The sequence below is a fragment of the Homarus americanus genome, unplaced genomic scaffold (genome assembly GCF_018991925.1).
Source record: "Homarus americanus isolate GMGI-L3 unplaced genomic scaffold, GMGI_Hamer_2.0 scaffold57650, whole genome shotgun sequence".
NCBI classification, from domain to species: domain Eukaryota; kingdom Metazoa; phylum Arthropoda; class Malacostraca; order Decapoda; family Nephropidae; genus Homarus; species Homarus americanus.
Window position 1 is genome coordinate 1 of NW_024757493.1, and position 8,658 is coordinate 8,658.

The window sequence follows — 8,658 nt, forward strand, 5'->3', positions numbered from 1 at the left end:
CTTTCTCTCCTAGCACCTGTCGTTCCTTTTTTTTGTTTTATTTAATAAGTTTTATAGTATATGATGGTCACCTTATTAATAATGTACCATTTTGTGTGATTACAATTACACTACACACACTTAGTCGAAGTGACCAGTTATTAGTGTTGATATTAATGGGATAAATATTAGATAAGTTTATTGGAGTTTGCTATAAAATATGTGACTATAATTATAAATTGTGAGTGTGAAGAAGGGTTTATAAGTTGTATATATGTCAATTAGAGGAACAAATAATTTGCTAACCACACCCTAGTCCTTCAATGGAAAACGCATCGAAATGCGCAGCGGCGAATGCATTCGGCGGGAGAATAATGCGGCGACACGCGTAGAATACTCGTACGCCACTCTCGGGCACGTACGTTTCCATTTACTAAAGTTAGGTGGGTTTGTTTGGGTGGCGTGGGACCCAGAGGGCATCGGCAGGCGGTCGCGTCCGGCGGTTGCCGTGCGAGAAATTGGGAGGACGGGCTTTCACGTTGCAGAAACTAAGGAACGGCATCTTCCGGCGGAACCACAGCCCGCGATTAAAGGAACGCTCGGGTTTGACGCCCACGGACCGAGCGCGCGGCTCCTCCGCCGTAACAAGAGTAGTCGATTGAAGTCCCCTCTTTTGCCTGGGTGGATGTGTCTGTGCTAACCGTTTTAGGCAAGTGAATGTTTGGTACAGCAGATTTGGGGATTCATTGTAGGGTAGACTTGCCATACAGTGCAGTGTTTTAATTGGTATTATATTGCGGCGATCGGCGAGCACGGAGACCGAAGCCTCACTCGACCGTGTCTCGGGAGGCGTGGGGTTTGGTCCGAGGCCACTCGCAGTCATCGTCGAGGGTATAGTCCGGAACGCCGTTCGACGCGACGTCTCGTCGAAATTCCGGAGCGGTCTTCTCGTCGCGGGGCGCGCCGGAGGTCGACGCTACGACGTTCCCGGAGGGGTCGTCGTCGTCGTCGTCGGGTATTTGACGTGCATCCGGAGTAGAACGAGGGCACGCGTCGAACCGTCGAAAGTGCGCAAGAAATGAGATCGCGTAAATAACGGCAGATTAATTTCGTCGACACTCGTACGTATAAGAGTGCAAAGTAAATAAATAATACGTATTTTTTTTATGGGAATTAGCCCACCCGGGCACGGGTCACCGACCCACATCGGGGCGAAAATGTAATAATAATAATAATTGTTGAAGTTACAGTGTTCATTTTTGGTGGATATCAACGAAATATGATGCGAGAGGCTCAGACGACGACACAAACGACGACGCTCTCTCCGGTATATTTTCGGGACCGTCCGTAAAAACGAAACCAAAACACGCGTGCGCATTCAAAGTGGCGCATTATTGCACAAGTAAAATAAAACATATTGCCATAAATATGGGGTAACCTAGTTTATATGTAACAATAATACTGAAGAACCTTAAAGAAATACAAAATGGAAAAAAAAATCAAAAGTGAGGAACAATAGATTTATGTTGTGTTGTAAGAGAAACAATCGAGACAGAGAGTCAGACGAGCGACCCGGGACTCGGTCACAATTTTAGGGATGCCACGTAGCAGGAAGATCTACCACGGACGACACATTACGCTTCCAATATTGTCTGCGGAGGTGGTATCTCCCCGTTTGGTGGCTGCCTAAGTATGTAAGATTTTCCAATGGAAAGTGTATGTTTGGCAAATGTATCCAGGTCTTTAGAGAATGTACTCAGATATTTGGGTTAGGTGTCAAGGGTTCATGTATAATTTGCATGCCTAATTGACTATGTATATTTTTTAACCTTAATTTTTCATTTGCAGTCACCCGACGGGAGTCAGAAACGTCATTTTTGTGCGGACCGGCGACTCGACGGACCCCGGCCGAGGACGCCGCTCGAACCGCGGGTGAGAATGTCGGACGACGCCGTATTGTAATGTTTATATCGCAGTGTACGGTATTTACTTAATGGTTCTCTGAAGAATAGGAATGCGTATGTGGCGTGCCTCGGCGTCTCCGTAGGAATTGCGTAGAGTAAGTGGAAGGTTTTTAAGGGAGACGAGAATTTATTAAGCGGCGCGTCGTCGACGAAATATCGAAGGAAGTTTTGACCGGTTACCGAGAGGAAATAAGACGGGAATTTACGAGTAAAAGAGTAGTAGAACGTAAAGATAACGAGGGAGAAATGAAAATGCGACCGACGACGAGACTCGGGTGCCATCGAAAATGCGTAGAGGGACGGACATTACAAGTGTTATAACGAGAGTACTTAATTTAGCATAGAGATATAGAATTGAAGGTGTCATATCTGGTCTAAAAGTGTTGGATACAATATGAAAAGTATTATTAAAAAATGGGAGTTTAAGCCAAGGGTTAGGGTGCTGCTGGCACTTCCCCCTCCCTTCCTATTGGGATAAATCGAGAAACAAGATGAATTCTCCCCACCCCCTCCTCCACAAAGGGGAGACCAGATGGACGTCACCTGGGTGTAAGGGTTAAGAATGTAGTAGCTTGTAATGGAGGATGAGGTATATGTATTTATGTCCTATGTTTTATACTGTATTGCAAGTAGGCGTTATTGTATGCACATTGCGGGTCATAATAGGAACGCGGCACGCCGGAGGCGGGTACACGGGACGATCCCTCGGAACAGAAGCCGAAAGTTCGTGGCGTGGGTATATGCACTTCCCTTAAAAGTGTAATTAGGGATCCTCCTCAGACACATTGCACCATTTGAACGCAGACGTAAGATTATCCTCATCGCCGTACACGTCCCGAGGAGACGAGGCGTATCGAGTTTACGCGGATGCATACGAGACGTTTCCTTTCGAGTACGGGTAGTTCTGCTATAATGCGATAGTTGTGTTCTTGTAAAACATCGTGTTATAGAAATTCGTGTAATAGAAATGACAGGGCTTATGGAGAAAATAGGGTTAGGTGCAGATTACTCCAAATCGACAAAAATTTCGTAGTACAGTCTAAATAAATGTTACATTGATATCTAATATTGAAATCATACAGTAAATGTTACACTTGACCTTGAAAAAATCTGAATATAACTTGATGGGGGAGAAGATTGATGTTGAGGAGTCATGAAAGATCAAGCTTTTCTTCGAGTGTTATAGCCTTTCTTTTATGATCACCAGAGTGCTTCCCAGAGATATTCTTCTTTTCCATAGTCACAAAATTGGAGAAACAGTAATCACCGAGGACACTTAAAAATTTCACACGTGTTTCAAACAAAGTGTGGAGTAAACAGAGCGCGCGGGTCTAAAACGCTATGTATTTTGTTTTTCTCTTATTTAAAATACATATACTGTAGAGGTATACTGTATACATAAATATTACATAAATTATTTGTGCAATTCTTCACAAACAAAACACATAAATCAATTGAACTTGCGATGTCGAACGTGAACTGTAAACACTGCATAACCCTGCGCCAAGCCACAATGTAAAGTACACTTTAAACGCTACTTATTTTGTTTTTCTCTTTTATTTAAATTTTTACAATTTACATATTCATCTTATGCTACAGCGCCCACAAAACACGAGAAACGTTCGAGTCCCCCAGTAGAGATGTCCGTTCTCTATCCACTCGAGGATGTGTCGGTCGTCCGTTTTCTTTTTGTGTACTCGCTCGGGGACTCGAGTTTATAACACAGGATGATAAGGGAATTTGAATTTATTTGTTGATTTATTTATTTATAATATACTGTAATATATTAAATATGCTGCAAGTATTTTCTTTAATTTATATACTTTTTTCTGGAAAAAGGGAGGCTACCATTATACCCGGTAATGTACATTTATGGCGATCGTTAAGGACCAAACTCCGAATCCGTGACGTGACTTCCGTTCATCATTTATGTCCTAAATTTACCAATGTGGGTAGTTTCAAGAATTAACGCAGTCATTTACCGAATATTCTTTGCCCAAAAATAAATTTCAAATGAATTATTTATAGGAGATAAGTATTATGATCAGTAAATATACCGATATGCATTACCGACCACAAGGACGGCTAAAAATAGGCACAGACGGTCACAGTCGAGGTCACTTTCCCTTTGTTGTCACTGTAGGACCTTGTGAGTGGTTTACTGTATACATAAATATTACATAAATTATTTCTGCAATTCTTCACAAACAAAACACAAAAATCAATTGAATATGCGAAGTCGAACGTGAACCGTAAACACTGTGTGATGTAAAGAGAGCGCTGGTGTAAAACGCTATGTAATTTGATTGTCTCTTTTATGTAAAATTTTACAATTGACTTATAATATATAGGTATACTGTATACATAAATATTACATACATTATTTCTGCAATTGTTCACAAACAAAACACATAACTCAATTGAACACGCGATGTCGAACGTGAACCGAAGCCATAACAATCGTTCGAGTGGAATCGCGTCGGAGGAAACGAGTTCGCGTTTTACAAATATCGTTCCTCAATTCATAAATCGCGTCGTCAAAACACGCGTTATAGCAGAACTCGCCGTATAGTTTTTGGTTCACCGCCAACACGTTTATCCTCGTACCGGATCTCCGTCGTCGCGGAAGTTACGTTCGCTAGACGTTCACAGACGTAAATGGTACGACCTCGAGAGCACGACGTACATTCGGTCCACCGGTCCGGATCGAGTGGACTTTCCCAATCGTCTTATAGATTTCTCGAGTTCTTGGGAATGGTACGAATATGTACAATTAATATTATGTTATGTATAGGTATATTGTATGTTTTTTGATAATCGTTAAGTATGGGAGGTGGCGACGAGCACACCGTACCGACGGGTGGAGGAGCGTCGAGTTTGATTTTGTATTAGGCGACGGGGTCGCGGGTATTTACGGAGATACGGCAGAGCGCGACGTCGGCGCCCGCGTACGGCACGAGCGGGAGGAGTAATTTGTGCGTGACGTAATTGTGGGGTAGTCGAGTATGCCTGTGTGTTTTAGTTGGCAATAGTGTGTAGATATGTTTGTGTATAGGTATACTGTAGAAAGAATGAACTTAGATGAAGTTTGTTTGGGAATTAGTAGAATTTGTAATAGTAGATAATTGTCGATATATTTTGACAGTAATTTGTCCGTTTCAGTTGCGGAGGAGCGCGCCGATACGAGTCGGAGACGGCTCGTACAGTCGGCGCACGAGAGCGGTCCGGACGAAGACATTCGGGAACCGAGGACGAAGACGCTCGTCGACTGCGGACGAAGACGCTCGTCGACTGCGGACGAAGACACCGGTCGACGCGCGAGGAAGATGCTCCGGAACACGGGAAGAACGCCACACTCCCGAGTGCGGGAAGACACTCGTCAACGCAGAAGGAGACACGCATCAATGTCGGGCCGGCGCGATTGTTTTAAAGACGATTTAACGTGTAAAATGAATGTACGTGTTGTTTGTAGTATTGTTTTTAGAGACCGACTCTGCGAAGACGGAGGAAGTCGATACATGTCGAGAATGAATTTATTGAAGATGTTGCCTGTGATCACTAGGTGTTTGCACTAATTTGGGGAGATGATTACGATCGTAGAACGTCACGGAATGCGGCGCGCACGTCATTTGTGGCGGGACGCATCCGTAAATAACGGCAGCATAAATACGAGAGAACGCGGCGGCGGCGGCGGGGAAGTGCGCCTTTTGAAAGTAAAAGAACGGGGGAGATCGGACCGACATAGATGGTGTTGTTGTGGTAACCGATAAGAATGGAGAAATGATGACTATTTGGTGGGTTTTTTAGGACAGAGAGAGTAGTTATATATTAGTGAAGATATAAAGTAAAAGGTGATAAGGATGGTGGTGGGGGGACAACGAATGATATATTTTGTAGGGTATTAAAGGAATTGACTCGTCAGTGCCGAGTCGGCGTAATTGTGAGAAACGGATGCGACGGGGATTGTAAAGAAGTCGCGCGGTAGAGGAATTGGCGGAAGCGACGATCGCAATAACCTTTCGACGTGGGACGGACGACGACGAATTTAGTAAATGGCGGTTTAGGAAAGGGTCGTACGTAAAGCGGCGGGCGCGTGCGGATACGGACGACGGTCGATCGGGGTCCGTTTACGGGACGGGAAAGAGGACCGACGGAGAACGGACGGAGACGAGGCGGCGCACAAACGAAAGTATACCCGCGAGATGCGTAAAGAATGATTTGGAAGTAGATTTAAGTAAGAGTCGCGTGTTTGAAATGGCGGGAAGGTTCGACAGGTGTATTAGTTTTACGTAATTGTGGCAGTGCGTTTGAGAGCGGGCAGTCGTGGAGTGCGCGTGGGTACCTATTTTGAGACCGCGACATCTACCGGTAAGGAAATACGTAATGCAGCAGTAATATATTTGTGGGATGAATTTATACTCGTTCACCCGTACTCCGTGTTGCTCCACTCGTGTTAAGGTGTTTATTGTGAAGGCGTTTGTATAATAATAAAATTTGTTGGACGAGTAGGGGAAGGAATACGAGCACAATGTTTAATTTGTAAGCCCTCCCTTTTTTGTCTTTTCCCTCTGCCTCCCCGTCCTCCTCCTCCTTTTTTGACGTGTTTGTCGTGCGGCTTCTTTTCCCTCCGTTTCATTGCAACTCCCTTCGTTTTTCTCCCCCCTACCTGCTTCTGTCCGTCCTCTTCTTCTTCCTGTTTCCTTCTTTTACTCCTCCTCTTCGCCATATGTCTTCCTCGTTTATTCTTTGGCTTGTTCTGCGTCTGTTCCTTCTCCTCCTCTGTTTGATTGTGATTCCCTTGTTGTTTCTCACCCTCCCATTGCTCTTGATCCTGTTGTTACTCCCATTTGTTGGTTGTTTTTGTGTTCCTGTATATGTTTGTTGTTACCAATTGAATTTGTGGTTGTATTACTGCTGCTGTGTGTATGTTGGATTGTATTTATTTGTTGTTATATATATGTTGTGAGTGTGAATTAGATATATTGTGTTGATATTTGACTAAATGTTGTTGTTAAGAAGAGGAGGAGTTCTATTTAGATTTGGAAAGTAACTGTCATCGAGGACGAGAATGCACGTACCGTCTGTAGTTTGAATACGCGGTCGCGTCGGGTTTGGGCAGTTATATATCGGGAAATAGTTGAAGAGTGTAAGTTAATGTTGTGGACTTGTGAAATTGTTGATTGTGGAATAGTTATTGGTTTTAATTTGAAGGGTGTCAATTGCGCACCGGGAATATTTTGTCGGGAGTTTGGCGTCGTCGGAATCGACCGGAACGGCCGGAGTCGCGGAGTTATTTTTTGTCGTCGTAGATTCGTTCGCGGAGTCGTAAAAAATGTGGCGTCGTCGACGAAAGTCAATCGTCCGCGGATCGGTCGTCTTCGAATATTTGTAGACTTGTATATGTTTGTTTGTAATTGATTGAAGTTATTTGTAGTTTGAAAAATGTTTTGACTTGTTGTTGTTGTTTGATTATAGTATAGTCATTTGTGCAGTTTGAAATTATTTTGGTTTGTGGATTTGGAAAATGTGTTGCATGTATGTGGACTTTGAATAAGTGAGATATTTTGTATATTTTTCATGTTTGTGGACCGAAATGTCGTACCTCTAGTCGGGCAACCTCGGGACCGGACCATGGAAATTGACCCTTTTCCTGGATAGATAGTGACTTGTGCTTATGCTTGGAAGCACTAGCACCACTTTCTCTGCATCACGGCCTCTTTGAAGACATATTGAAGGGTTAAATGTCGTATAGTAGCTCGTGAAATTTGGAGAGTTTTTAATTCTTAACGTATTTTATTGGAACAGAGCCAAAAATAAATAAATAGAAATTTTGACGGCGGAAAGTGGAATTTCGACGGGTTTGAACGGCCCGCCAACGTGCAGACGACTGGCACAATCGCGTAAAGAGCGTCATTTCTCTCGTGTAGAAAAGATTCATTATTGAATGTCTTTTTTATTGAATTACTGTTTGTGTGCAAAATGAGCAATACAATTCATTAATAATACGTAGAATATTAAAACACACGGCATTGTTTTCGTCGATTACAAAACCGGTGACTGACTGGTTCTACATATAAAAGAGAAGAAAATAAGACCTTGGCTGTAGCTGTAGTCAAATGACTATGGTTGTTTTAAGTAATGTTAATAAATGGAACAATAGAAGTAGCTAACGATAACGGTAAAGAAAAAAAAGAGATCGCGCGCGTAAGTGGGCATGCGAAAAGATATCGTCATTACTTTACGTAAGAATACGAAAGCAACACTTATTTACTGTTCATATATATTGTAATTGATGTTTGTGAATTTGTTTTTATTGAATTAATGTTTGTGTGTGCAAAATTAACACTAGAATTTATTATTAATACGTGGAATATCAGAGGAGACGAGACGAGACGGCTGCCGGCATCGTTTACGTTAAAGCTCACAAAACCGGTGACCGATTGGTTGTACATATAAAACTGAAGAAAATAAGACCCTGATTTTAGCTGCAGTAAAATTAATGTAAAAAAATTAATATGCTCGTTTGAAGTACGTGTAATGTTAAAAAATGGAACAATATAAGTAGTTAACCATAAAAAAAGTGAGTGCGCACATGTGAAAAGATATCGTCATTACTGTACATAAGAATATGAAAGCAACACTTATTTATTGCTGAAGGGTTAAATGTTGTACTCTATAGACAAAGAGAGAGAGAGAGCAGCTGAAGTGCTGGATG

At 42.6% G+C, this 8,658-nt stretch overlaps 1 long non-coding RNA gene across 1 annotated transcript; it reads left to right on the forward strand.

The window, feature by feature from the left end:
* The first annotated feature begins 12 nt into the window (after nt 1-12).
* LOC121857581 lies at nt 13-5,605 on the forward strand. The gene is made up of 2 exons (XR_006087236.1): nt 13-1,911; nt 5,106-5,605. It is a non-coding gene; the product is annotated as an uncharacterized LOC121857581 (long non-coding RNA).
* Nucleotides 5,606-8,658: the final 3,053 nt, after the last annotated feature.